Source organism: Falco biarmicus, chromosome 1 (genome assembly GCF_023638135.1).
Source record: "Falco biarmicus isolate bFalBia1 chromosome 1, bFalBia1.pri, whole genome shotgun sequence".
Lineage (NCBI taxonomy): Eukaryota > Metazoa > Chordata > Aves > Falconiformes > Falconidae > Falco > Falco biarmicus.
This window is the reverse complement of record NC_079288.1, coordinates 104,266,223-104,280,881: the sequence shown is the minus strand read 5'-3', so window position 1 is coordinate 104,280,881 and position 14,659 is coordinate 104,266,223. Positions and strand designations below refer to the sequence as shown.

The window sequence follows — 14,659 nt, the reverse complement described above, 5'->3', positions numbered from 1 at the left end:
CCGCGGCCACGGCCCCCCGCTGTACAGCGCGCCCGCAGCGGGGCGCTGGGGCTGGGGCAGAGCTGCTGCCCCCGGACAGACGAACACGCGTGGGGCTTCCCGACGTGCCGGCCCCGTTCCTGCGGGCTTCTGCCCCCGTTTGACGAGCGCGGCTCTTGGGGTGCAAGCTCTTACCGGGGGGAGGGGAGGGGAACCACGCCGATGCGGAAAAAGCAGCGTCCAACAGGCTATAATAGACACCACAGAGAGGCACAGCTGCTTCCTTCTCCCCCGCTCCCCTCCTCCCCCCATCAGCGGGTAAGGGGGTACGACCCTGACTTCAGAAAACGTCATTTGAAACGGCGCTGGCGAGTTACAAAAAGGCACCAACGGCAACAGTGCCAGAGCTGGGAGGGGGCACAAAGAAGAGGGAAACTGAGAAAAGCAGCTGTTTCACAACAGTTTTGCTGAGCCAGCGAGGAGGCTGGCCGACAAACGATGCTAGTTTGGTTTGAAAAGACATGTACATTTGCTTTACTGCTGCATTATAACACATTTCTGTGGCTAGAGCTCTGCTAAATTAACAATGCTTGAGGTGTAAAGCTAGAGTAAGTAAGCCTAAGCCAGCACCTCAAGTAGATCCAAAGGCAAAACTCTGGGAAAGGAAAAGCTGGGAGAACTAGGGACATAAAGAAAGGCACGTCATGGGACAGGACTGACAGAAAGGAGATGGTGTGTCACCCCCAGCAGTGAAACACAACCCGATACAGAGAGCCCTGCTTCAACAGCTCCACACCCTGTTTCTCGACATGGTAGTTCAAATGGTCTGAAGAGCAGTCTTCAGCCGCAGCAACTGTGAAGGGCACCAAACACCGTGGTACTTGGATAAGACTATACAGGGAGGTTGCCTGGTTTCTCAAGAGGTAACTATCACAAGATTAAAAGGGAGCTAAGTCTTATAAAGTATGAAAAAGGTCCCTTGATATAAAAAGCCACGTTAATGAGACATGTATTTTTTCCCCACCATGCCATTCTGTCTATTACTTTGGGGGTTTTTTCCCCCCAATGAACTTTAAGAGCTTTAAGGAACAAGTTTAATACAGAAAGCAGAAGCTAATTTAATCACAAGGATTTAGGTCAATTTCAGTTCAAGACCTAACCTGGTCTCAGTTAAGAAAATTGAGTTTCCTGCTGTTTTAATGGAGGACCACACTCTCATAATCACACATACAGCAATTAACAGGGTTTTCCAGACAAATATGCCACTCTAGCAATCCTTCATATGACAAGCCCAGATGCAAGAGCATCTTTTGTGCTTTTCGAGCACACTGCTGCAGTGAAGGTCACTGCCAAACAGAAGGAAATACTCTAGGTCAGCAATAGGTCTAGGACTTATTTTCTAAAGGGGTTTCAGAAAATACCATCATTTACAATAAAGTTCAAAGGCGACAGGTAGCACCTCTCATTCTTCTTCTAACATACCATCACTTCAGCACAGAACAGACATAGTTTGGTGCTCTTCAATTTTACAGCTTCCTCAGTGCAGTAATAGGATCTATCAGTGAAGGGTACTAGGCATTTTCCCTTAGCTGCGTAGTTTTCTAAGAGAAAAAGCTCTGTATCAAGCACACAAAATCTTCCCATGCAAGCATGGATCTTGAAGACTGAACAGTTTCAGCCCATAAGGTCTGATAATGTTAGTGAGAAAATATTAACCCACACATCAAAAAGTAACAGAAGATATACTTTGATGTGCTATTAAAATCAGAAGATTGGAGCAAGGGTTAAAGAGAACAGGAAGTATGAAGAAATGCAAAAATAGAAAGAAACTTGTTCTGTGACGCTGTATGCATTAGCGCTGGTCAGTGTTATCTGGAACTAATTCTGAGGAAGCTTTAACAGTTCTCAACATTCCTCCCATTAAAACTGTAAATGAATTTAAGATAGTTATGTTGCAATATTTTGTCCTTTATTTTAGCATATCCTTTTCCATACTTCCCCCTCCTCTAAATTAATTGTCTTGTGCTTCCACACCACTGACATAAAATGACTAAAGTGACCTACAACTTCATTCTGAGACCAACGCAAGTGGCAGTATTCTTTGTGCAGCCTGATGAGACAGGGTATTTTTGAATCCTGCAGCACAAAACATGCACCAAGTCTAACAAAAAGGAAGCCAGGAATAAAGAAAGCTAGGAAACTGCTGCATCAAAATATGCGGCATGAAACATTCATTTGTTTTTCCCTATTCCTCCTTCTCTCATTTTCCAGATACATCTAAGTTGTTTCATTCATAGCAAATGAAATCGATAATGCTTTTAGCTCTGAGTACATAAAGAGTTCAGCATAATGCTGCACCCCTTTCAAATCTAACCCCTTCCGGAATTAAACAGGAGCAAATCCCAAGCGTATAAGAAATGCTGGAGCAGGCCCAGCATAGCCGGATAGGTTTTGGGTTTTTTTTTTAAGTAAATACCTCTATCTACACATACATTGGGACTCTGAAAAGGATGGAGAAAGCAACAATGTTTCAGTGCTGCTTAGTGGACTGTTGGGTGTCAAAGCAGCTAAAGTTAAGAGACTCTCCTCTTGGCAGGGGGGAACAAGCCACTTCACTAGTTAAAGCTGCTCTTCCACACTTCATTTTCTGACATTTGAGCAGTCCAGTCTCCCTCAGTTACCGAGGCCTTGCCAGGGGCAGAACGGAATATGCCATTGAGCTCAAGCCACAGGCTGTGCTTTTGAGGCTGATAACTTGCGACTTGCCTCAGTAACAAAATAATTATAAAAAAAAAACCAAACACACACAACCCAAAAGACTAAACCAATAGGTTACTACCCAAAAACACACTTCAAGGAGGACACTGATACCCCCTGAATTTAGAGTGCTCTTTCCATCAAGTTAGTCTTCCTTACAACATATCTAACAGAAAGAGGTGGCCAAACCAACCTGCCACCAACCAGCAGAATGAGTAGTTTTCTCCTGCTAGAGAATGCTTAGAGGGTTTCACCAAAAGAGTTCTCTTCTGCATAGTAACACACTACTAAAGCAAAGCAAAATATTTCTCTCCAGCACTATTCTCTTCAGAAATAAGCTAACAAACGCCAACTCCGACAAAATCCCTTCATGTGCTATCTCCTAAACCACTGAACGAGGGACAATTTTCACCTTCCTGGCACAGCAAGCCACAGACTGAGAGAAGCACTTGCCAAATGTACATTAGCCCAGGTCTACATAACAGCTTTGCATTACTGTAGATCAGAGCCTTGGGTATTTCACAGGCAGGTTTGTTAGTTTGGGATTTTTTTTTTAAGTTCCATTCTTCATGAAAGTTACTTCTTGAAGATAACAGCAACAGCAAGCCTGGAGATCCCTCTCAAAAGGAACTGCTGCTAAAAGGATCAAAGAGAAATTTTATATGAAAAGCAGATCCCTATTCTTCCCAGGGGAGTGTCCACCTGTAGAAAGATCAAGATGACACCTACCCACCCATTTGGGTCCTAGCCCACTCAAAAAAACACCACCACAAGCATTATCTGTTTCCCGGTGCCAATTCTGTCCCTACCTTACCTATCCATTACCAACCCCAAAACAAATCCCATGGAGTCACTTTCATCAGGTGATGGTGCTTTTCATCAGAAAAGCAAAGAAAAAGCATGGCACTTTTGTCCTTGACTACTTCTTTCCAAAACCTGGTGGTTTTCAAGGCAGAAGGATCAGGAAACATATTATGGCCAGATTAACAAGTGAAAGATGCTAGGTACTCTCTTTCTGATTGAAAGATAACTTCAAAGAATTGTTCTACACTCTTCTCCATTCCTCTTCACTGTTGTTTGCCTTCCCTTTCATCCCCCTCAAAGCTTACTGGTAAGGGAATCTAGCTTCATTTACAGTGTAGGCAAAAGGAAGTGCTCTGGTATTTGTTAATTTTCTAGCATCATGTCTTCCTAATTAAATTTCTGTGCATCTCTGTTTAGTGTTTGGGACATAATTGAAGGAGGTGGATCCTACAGTTCAGCCACCAGCATGAGCCAACCTAAAGATTTTCCAAACCTCACGACAGGAACAAGCAGCTTTCAAACAAACCTAACAATTCCCTGGAGAGCCAGAACACAGCAGGTAGCTTCCATCAGCATGCCCAGAGATGACTACACTGTAATCCTTACAAATGCACAGATCCACACAGACTGGATCTACTCTATGATACACCCAGCAAAACTTTTATTCCAATTTTTTTTCCAATAAAAGCTATCACATGTTATCACATCAATTCATCCTACAGACTGGAAATCAGCATTCATGCTCTCGCTCTCCCTGAGAGAACAGAACTTTGTATAAAGTACAAAGTAGGAGAAAACCACATTTCTGCTGATTGAGTACAACTTTTCCTCAGGCTTTCACCTACACCAAAGGGCAGCTTACTCTTTTGGGATTAAACTCACTGCAGACACCTTTGAAGCGTGCCAAGTGCTACTTGCCCTTGCATAGAGACCACAGCAAAACCAAACCACCAGAATTGATTTACAATACCTTTTCCACTGCATCTGAGGGATGGCTGGGAAAAAGCGTTTTGAGAAAAACATGCAGATCTTGAAGCCAAAGAGTAAGATGCTGGCAGGAGGTGGTGTGAGCGGAACAGGGGGAATCTTACAGCATCTTCTGTTTCCATTTGGGAAAAAAAAAAAAGTTCTCGGTATTGAGATACACCCCCACAGCCTACAGATTAATCTGTACTTTTAAACACAAGTTTCTCGTTAAACAGCAACAATTTAAAAAAAAAACCCAACCTCCTCAGCACATTATATATTTTAATGGAACCATCCTTGACGTGTGATATGAAGGCAAATTTGTTTCCTGTCAGCCTGACTCAATCTAATGGACTTTGAAGCTGCAGTTTTTCCACTCCTCTTAATGACTTGTTGCAATGGAGATGAGTGCTCTGCGTACAGCAATGCCATCTTCTGGCACAGTTCCTGTGAGGAAGGGAACTTGCTGAATACCACTAAAAGAAAGCTCCTGTTTTGGGAAAACAAACTCAGACTCCACAATAAATCTCAGATTTTCCCCTCTCCACTGCACTTACTGTTGGGCTCTTAATTGTTCGAGAGACTTGAAATGAAGCAGTGAGAATGCACACAGTGCACTGTAGGAGCAAACTCTCTCATGTGTCTCTTAAAGGCACACCAAGCACATCACCAAGAGTGAAGATTTACACAAACTCAAAGGTAAAACTCTGTCGCTAAAGATATGGATGTGTTCAAAGCTCATCAATGTAGGAACCTGGCAGGAAAGGCAAGCAGTCGAACAGAGTCAGCTTTGCACATCCCTGGGAAAATGCTTTCTGTATCAGTAAACATTTCACACATCTGATTTATTTTACTTCTGTATTCCCAGCCAGAAAGTCTATATTAAGCCACAGCAAAGATTGAAAACACGTGCTATTTACATTAAGGAAATAAACAAGGGCTAGCAATTCCTAACCTCCTCACAAATCTGACTTTCTCCTGAGCCATCTCTGTTTGTCATTTGGAGGTATAGTAGGACAGGCTTAAGATAAAGATTTCCCACTAAATTAACACTTATGCTTTTTTTTCCAAAATCTGCAAGGTTCATGCTACAGTATGCATTAAGAGTACAGATTTTAAAGACTGAATGAGAGCACACCCATTGAAACACAATTTCATTTGCTCTGCATCAAAGAAAAATCATTCAAGGAAATCTTTTTGCAAATAAAATCAGCCACTGATTCTCATATATTTGTTCATTAGGGAAGTATCAGCTCCAGACATTTATTTTATTAAAGAACAGCATATTTTAAATGTTTGTGTTTTCACATATGGGAAAGGTATTTTGGGCTCTAATTTGTAAATCATTAACAAAACTGAAAGTTTTCTGCTTTCATTTCCAATTTCTTTTATGCGTTCCATTGTCTTGCCTCTGATTCTTTCCCACTCTCTATCAGTTTTGGTTTCCTCTTCTCTCTCTCCCCTCGTGTTTCTTTCAATTCCTTCAAAAACAAAACTTCCCCAGCTTCCCTATGTAAAGGTTATCCTCTCTTGCTTTTGCTACAGCTCCAAGTTAAATACAGTTTTTACAGATGGCTCCCTCTTTACAGAGTAAGCCTTCATCATTAAGTAACATCTTAACACACATGGTTGTACAAAAAGAAACCAGAAAAAAATTACCCGATACTTTTTATTTTAAACAAGAATTTCATAGGATTTGGACTTGTATAAGATCTGCAAATACCACCAAATTGGTTCTCAAAGCACCTCAAGTCCTAGATTTCTATCTTACATTGGTGAACAAGTTAACAGGCTGCCCCATCAGAAGTCTCATTTTGGAGATAATCAGATGTTTTTTACATTGCAAATTCCCTGTCCTCTGGCGATGCCAGAAAGAGATAAGAGTGTGGGAGATCTTGGATGCTTTTACAGGCACATCAAAACAGTCACCTGCCAGACCACAATACCAGCATTGCAAAAGGTGCTACTTTCCAAATAGGAGTCGATTCCTTCTGCAAAACGTAAGTGTGATGACATCTTCTAAATCCCTAATCCTTCAATTTGGGCTTCCTATGCTGATGCACACAAAAGTCAGGTTTGTTTTAATATCAGTTGGAAGAAGCAAACATTTTGAGAAACCAGGCTGTCTGAATACATCAGCATCTTGGCCTGGCATGACTCATAAGGCTGTGCCCCAACAGAAAGCACCTCACAACCCACACTGCTAAAGCATTAAAAGGAAATGAGAGGAAGAAATACAGTTCTGCAGCCACTGGAATTGCTCTAGGAGCTGCCTGAATTATTTGAATTACATTCAAGTTGCAACATGAGTTCATCTCTCTAGTCTAAAGAGAATCCATACAGGGAAAAAACATTGTCCGAAATGAATTCTTAGGTTAGAATGAATTTCTCTAATAAAGAGAAAACTCCAAGTAAACTGTTTCCCACAGTAAGTGCATCAAGAGACTCTTGTTCCCATAGATTCCCTTTAGACTAAGGTCAAGAGTTACAATATGCTCTGCTCTCCCAGCAGTTCTTACTAGTTGATAATAATTCCCTTTCAGAAGTTTTCTATTTAATCCTTCACAATATCAAATATTTCAAGATGAATGTGCTTTGATCAGATTCTCTGCTTATATTCTAACTGAAAGCGGGGAAGGATGTATGGAGGCATGGCCTACAGTTCAAGCACATTTTTCAAAAATTGTTTTGATTTATCTGATAAGCCATTTAAGAGCCAGCCTATAAAAAACAGCCAGACAGGCACTTCCAAGAAAACAAGACTATTACTGGAAGTATCTGCAGTTAAATAAAAGTTTACCCTCTGGATACATTTACATAACAACCACTAACACTGTCCTAACATATGTGGTAAATAGAATAAATAGACAACCACAGTTATTCAAAACATGAAGCTGAATAGCTGACACAATCAGGTTTGGTTTTAGGACCCACTCAGTCAAGCATTTTGTTTGTTTCTTCCTCTGTGGGGGAAATCAGTCATCCAAAATAATCTTGCTTGGGACTTACCACCAAAATTCTCAATCACTGCCTAATTTTGGTTTACTTTAAATGTTTGAACATTCAGGTTTTGTAATCATCAAGCAATATAGCACATTGCACAGTTATGTCTAGCAATACACAAAAGCTATAGAATAGCAATGGTCCAGCAGGGCAACTAGCATGAAAATGATGCTACCAACCTTTTGGAAGCTACATATTTATGTTTTCCCTCAATTTTATAATAAAATTCTACATTACTAGTTTAAAACTACTCCTCTATTGCAGTTACTTACATGCATAGAAGGATTAAAAACTCAATTTTTTTAATCCCATGCTTTCATCTCACAAGTGGCACATGAAAGTCAACCATGTTTCCAATACAACCGTACCTGCAAATGGTTGATAATACACCCAGAGGCGAAAAGGATACAAACTGACATGCTCGGGAGTGGCACAGCCAAGATGTAGATGTTCGAAAGCAAAAGCTATATTCTTACCTCAGCTACAGCAATTTTTATCTGCATGAGAGAACAGAAGACTACTGACAAGGTTTTGCAGAGAGATACAAAATCAAGATCTAGTCTCTGATAGCTGTAAAATCAACCTCTCATAAGACTGAAAAAAGAAACAAACAACAACGAAGAACATGCCACTAATTTCAAGGTCTCGTTATCTGAGCAGTCTTCTCATACAGGTTTAATAGGTTCAATTTTTGATAGCTCTGGCAAAGCTACAGTAAATGAAGACTTCTCTTCCCGTAGAGATACCCAATATATGAAAAAGCTTAGGAAATACAAAACAAATCAAATTAAAAATCTCTTAGGGCCAAATGAAATAGTTCTGCAGATCAGTGGCTGAACACTGTGGGTTTTTTCCTATTATCTCTTCAGAGACTGTCCAACTACATGAAAAAGGTAATCCTATGTATGTGCCTGGAGGGTTCTTCATGCAACACAGCTGTTTAACTATAGTCCTTCTTTTGCAAGGGCAGGTAAAAACCTGAGCAAAGCACAGAAGACAGTCTATAACATAGAAGCACATTTATACACAGGACATCCGAAATGTGTACACTGTTCAAATATTTGGCTAGCTGGCTTATATGGCTTTTCTCCTGAAGTTCATGCATCTTTGTAAACATAACCATTTCCCATGTCTACCAGTGTCCAAATTCCTCATGAGTAATCCCAATCAATGTCAATTTGGAATCAGAAGTGAAGCATTTGTCTTGTCAAATCATTTGTACCAGTAACCAGTTTTCAATAGTATTTTTGTCTGGCAACACAATCAAAACAATGGGTTCTGGTATCAACACCAAGCACTGGGGGGAGGGTGGCATGTATTGAATAGTTTTTTACCCCTGTATTCAGAACACTGATTAGTCTCTTATTGCTGCAGTTTTTAAGTTAAGTGAACTAAAGCCACACAACTCTGTGGAGCTTGCATTTGGGTAGCAGATGACACACCTGCTGCTCTCAGCCACATTTCAGGGCTGGTTTTGACATCTAGCTCACTGTTCTCTTCCGAGCAGCAGCTTGATGCCAGCTGAGCTGATCAGCTGTCAGGTAAAACAAAATTACTGAATGTTCCATCTTCAAGGAGGCGAGACATGAGTTTTTGTCAGGCAGAGAATCATGACTGATGAACCTCATCTCAAAAAATTGAAGCATGCATCTTCAAATACTTTCTTTCAAACTGACATAGATGCTGATCTGCCCTTTAAGAAGTAGCATTTGTTGTACCCTCTGTTGTGGGTGATACAAATAAAATGCTTAACACATTCAAACTGCCTAAACCAAGACAAAAATTAAGCTCACCTGTGACTCACAACATTTCATTTTGGCTTAGAAAAGAGGAGAGAAGATTCCCATCTTTCCCAATTCCTTCTTTCCAACTGTTCTAGTCACCAGTGTAAAATTTTCACATCAGTTTTACAGCTGCATGGTGGAGGTGGGAAAAACGTCTTCCATCTAATGACCAGTTTAAAGTAAGTAATATACATCTAGATGCAAGACTGCTTTCACTTTTGGCAGAACATAATCCTCAACAGAGCCATTTAATTACAGTCAAGGGGTACATTGTATCACCAGTTAGGTTTGTATAGGTTTTCCATCTACAGAAGGTATGTCAAACTTAACACAAAACACCCTGTGCAAACCACTCTTCACTAATTAAATGTTAGAAGAGAGATTTCGCCAAATGCCTACTGATTTCTATATGCATATGTATGTTCTTCTAAGTTTGATACTTAGATTGCATTAAAAATACTATTTTAATTAAACTTTAAATGGCCTTTGAGTTAAATATAAAGTTGTCAACATAAAAATGCAATAGAAATGTCACCATTTTTAGTTATTCCGTGGCTTCCACTGCATCTTAAGCATAAAGTTGTCAATAGCTCAGTTATCATAACCTATGTTACCATGGTAAGTGTTCCGCTGTACATAATTCCATCTTTCTACAAACAGGGGCCAAAAATACATATTTGTGTCATCTCTAAATAAGAAGATTTAAATTTTCACTGCTGTACCAAAGTGCACTTCTGAAAAGACATCTATCTTTGTAATTACATTTAGGTTTGGATTATTTTGACAACTATGGTCATTATGACAACCATAAATAACAAGACTTTAAAACAAAAATTCAAGAAATCACCCATTTAGTAGGTGATTTAGTAGGAAGTTTTTATTGTCTTTCATTTCACAATACTTTTAATTCTTTGCTTTTCCTGCTTTAATCCTTTCAGCTTCTTACAATATGAAAAGAGTCTCTTTATAATGTACCTTAAGGGAGTATTTTCTAGGTTTTTTTCTTCCAGATAAACGTATCATTGCATACTACTCTAGCTACTTCACTAGAACAGTAAGTCTAGACAGTTCACTGAAATTTCCTTATAAAGTACAAAGTCTTTGGTACATATGCTTCCTATTAGATCTTTAAAAATACCTATTACAAAAGCAAAAGAATAGACAGCAAGTAAACCTTCATTTGTCTTTCAACTAAAAGCATTATGCTCTTTTGAATCAGAATTGATTTGGTTTTATTGTACAACAGTATATATTCTACAGCAGAGCCATTGTTTTAAGTAGCCAGCTTCAGATCAGATATTATTACAAAATAATTTCTCTCGGGAACTGTTTAACAAAGACACTACATATTCTGCAACAACGAGCCACTCTGCACACTTACAAATTAATTCTTCAGGTCGTACTTACAAACCTTAGAAACTCCATTTTAAATCCAGCTGAATTAGAATTCAGTACAAAATTAATTTTGATGTACTATTATCTCTCCAGCCTCTCACATAGATTCAGTTTACATCAAGACGTGTTTTACAATGTAAGCTCACACCACTTACTCCAAGTAATCATAGGCAGTGTATTCCGCAAGTAGAACCAACCAAAAAAGATTAGTAACACATTCTTTATGCAGCCTTGAAATTTGCTGCCTTTAAGTGAATACTGACTTTTTGTTGCTTCTGCAGAAGCAACACACACTAAAAAGGGAATTTAAACTGTACCTGAAACTAAGGTGACCTATTTCCTCAATTCCTTGTTAAACAGCAGCAGGATTGGATAGATAATTGTTTTACATTCTGCTGTTTGTTTGTCATAGCAATAGCATTGTAGGAAGCTGGAGAGTTGACTTGGTGCTTGTTTTTACAGTACAAGACATTTCTAGTATTTCAAAATGATAGATCATAATTAGCATCAGAGTCATCATGACATTCTATTATCCATCTCAAAAAAAGAAAAACCATGATGCTGTTTGCTCAGCAATTTTCTATGACTGGAATCAATCTCTATACTAACTCTGCAAAACTCCAATGAAAAGAAAAAAAGAAAAAAAATCACAGATGCAATACACCCATACTTTCAATGGAAAGTGTTATGGAGAAGGGATGTATATGCTGTATTATTGTTGCATGTTGGTGATGCACCAGTAAATCTCAATGCCAACAGCTCCCACAGGCACTAGTCAAATTAAAGCTCAATGGGGCAGCAGAAGAAGTAGAGGTTAGCTATCTCCTCAAAGTCCAAAAGCCTCAAAGTACAGATCCTCCAAGAGGCTTCAATGATTTTACATTAGCCAAACTTAAAAAGAGAAACAATTACCTTTCATACAGAGCACCATAGCATCATTTAGGATGAAAAAGACTCCAGGATCATAGAGTCCAACCATTAACCTAGCACTGCCATGTCCTTCATTTACTCCTTTTTGGAAGTCAGTGCATGGCACAGTCAACCTCCGGTTGTTAAATGCAAATACCATAATACAAAGTATAATTAATTAAGACTCAGCATGTTTTTGTGGAAGCTAACTCCAGGTAAAAGTCTAAGTTTAGATGCACCCCTCCAAGATGAGCCAGTAACAAGCAGACCGACAGGTGCAGAGAATACCAAACTATGTTTAGTTGCAGTGAAGGCTGTGTCAGGTCACATTACAGATAACTAGAGCTTTCTAGCAGCCCCACCACCACACCTGTGAATTGCAAACCTTTGCATCCACCTCTGTATCATATTATTAGTAGGCTCTCAGGCAAATTGGTATTTCTTAAAAATACCATTACAGACAAAGACGACCCCAGTTTCATCAAGTGCAGCCAATAATACAAAACCTTGACAGGGACTTCTTACACTTTTGAATCCATTAGTACACCTGGTTGTCACCTGAAAAGATGACTAGAAAATTGCAGAGGCAAGCCCAGCCCATGAGGGGGCCTTAGCTGCCTGAGCCACGGAGCCCTGAACTGACAGGGGAACACGGCACTACACACCACTCTGGGTTGTCTGGTGGAACACATCAACTCATGCCTTGCTGCATGCATGTGCTGCCATAGAAACATCAGGCAAAGCATCCAGAGACATTGCCAGAAGAACACAGTAAGAGCCACTCTCTGCCCCTGCCCTACAAAGGTTTTCCCAAGCCCTCCAAGTACAGTGCTCTTAAGAGTCCTCAGAAAGATGCTAAGACCGAGGTCAATGACCTTGAGAAGTTAGGGCCTTTAAACTTAACCTCAAAGGAGCTGCAATAGCACGATTCAGACACAGGTGCCAAAACCAGAAGCAAATAAGTTACCTGCCAGGAGCAGTATTAGTCTGGGTGACAAGAGGTTACCACTCATTAGCTCATGCCAAGTAAGTAATTTCATATTATAAAAATAGAGTATCAATCGATTTTCTACGGTGCCTGCCCATCGACTTACCAGGTCTCAAGTACAAATCCAAAATGTGTCAGACAAAATGCTTTTATATAGATTTCACACACATTTGCTTTATCAAATACAGACTGCCTTCTTCAAGCTGAACAACCTGAAGGGGAACTAGCAGCCACTAGAGCCAACAGGAGTTTTGCAGAGGTACTTGTACTTCCAAATATTTATATCAAACTCTTCTTGCTCATTACTTGCTTTGACTTACCCAGCCATCATTACGAGAACCATAAGGCTTCCTCCTTTTGCATTTTAGTGCCACAGAAACTTAAGGTCCTCTGTTGGTTTTGTCCTTTATTTATGAGCAAATAATTTTCTCCAACTGCATCCTTAGACCTTGTTTATTACCATTAAAGAATTACTAGAAAGAAGTTTATTGTTTTGTTTCAGCAAGTGATCCACTGTGATGATTAATATGAAGCAAAGGTTTGCTGAACATAAATTTTCCTCCTTTAACGGCGAGATGACACACATAACAGGTCAGTATTCCTGTAACATGAATGAGACAACAAGTGCTCAAATAGCAGGAATGTGGGCTCTTACTCTAAAACCCTAAGATTATATGGCTTTTTGCAAATTGATACACAAGAGAATTTTATCTGGCAACTCAAATGAGCTATTCTGAAACTTTCAGCCTTGAAATTACACTTTGTTCATGCAAGGTTTTGACCTAGCAGAGGGAGAGTCTATTACCCATTATTTCCAGCACACTATGGTCCTCAGGAACAGCCCGTTCTTGCTCTCAGTAAAGTCTGAAGAAGCTGACACATACTCACTTGGGGGGAGGGTTAAAAATAGGACTGCAATGGCATCTTTTCATCAATTATTGTTACCAGGAAAATCACGTGTGCCTCAGTCCCTGATGAGAGACTAAAGTTAAAAAAATTCAGACCAGGAGGAAGGGTGTCAGCCTTATTTTCTGGTTTTCACGTATACTCCAACCTTGTCCATATTGGAGAGTCCTGAAATTGCTTGCAACATCCACCTTGTCAAATAGCAGCAGAAAGAAAAGAATGCCTACCAAGACAACAATGAACCCAGCAATGATTCAAGGTAGAGCATTTCCAGTACAAATCTCCAACTGCTACAGAAATAATTCTCAGAAACTGTCTTGTTAAAAGGCAGGTTCAGATAGAAGAAGCTATTTGTAGGAAATCTAAGACTAAATTATTGTTGACGTGACCTGGATCTAAAAATTGTCAAACTTTACAGTGTTACAAGAGATGTACATGCAGCATGTGATGCCCCCGTCTGTTATGCTAGGCAAACCAACAGACTTTGGCTTCTGTACACTGACCAGCTGCTGCTCTCGGCAAGAACTAAAATATCGTCTTGAATCAAAGCCAGGCTATTAGCATCCTGCCTGAGCAAGTTCAAGTTCCCAGAAAGCTCTTGCACAGTCATGAGAGAGTTCTACTCATGACAAAGTCCTGCCCCTTTCCCTGCCAGCTCCTGCGCCACCCACACATACATGCACACTACACATCAGAGGGAACCGCAGCCCCAGTCATCCACTGCTGCTGGAACGAAACACGCATTCCTGACAGCAGCAGCAGCTGAGGGTCATAGATGACCAAGTATTGGCAGTCACTCCACACCAGGAGGAGGAGGGAAAGCTAGATTTTAGAAAGATAAAATAATAAACAAAAATGTCTCAGAGGATTCATGTAGCCGTAGCACGCTAAAACAGCATACAAAGGACACTTCGGAAGAGTTCTGATCACATGATCTGACAGCCAGTTACTAGATTAGATCATATACAAAACACCCTAATTCAGAATTAATGCAAAGTTTATTTTCTCCTCTTGGAGCTGCATATGCAGGGGGTGCATTTGGCGCAGGGGGTGTTTGTATTGTTTTGTTTTAAACAAAAGGTTTTGGGTGTGTGTTATTTCTAATGGAACGTAGGAGCTGTAAAATGGAAATTGCCCCTAGTTTGATATTTTCTAAATATATAGATGT

General features: G+C 40.0%; 1 protein-coding gene across 1 annotated transcript in view; it reads right to left on the bottom strand.

The window, feature by feature from the left end:
* Window positions 1-14,659, bottom strand: part of ANK2 (ankyrin 2) — a 382,388-nt gene that overhangs the window by 355,945 nt on the left and 11,784 nt on the right. The gene's annotated exons all lie outside the window — the stretch shown is intronic.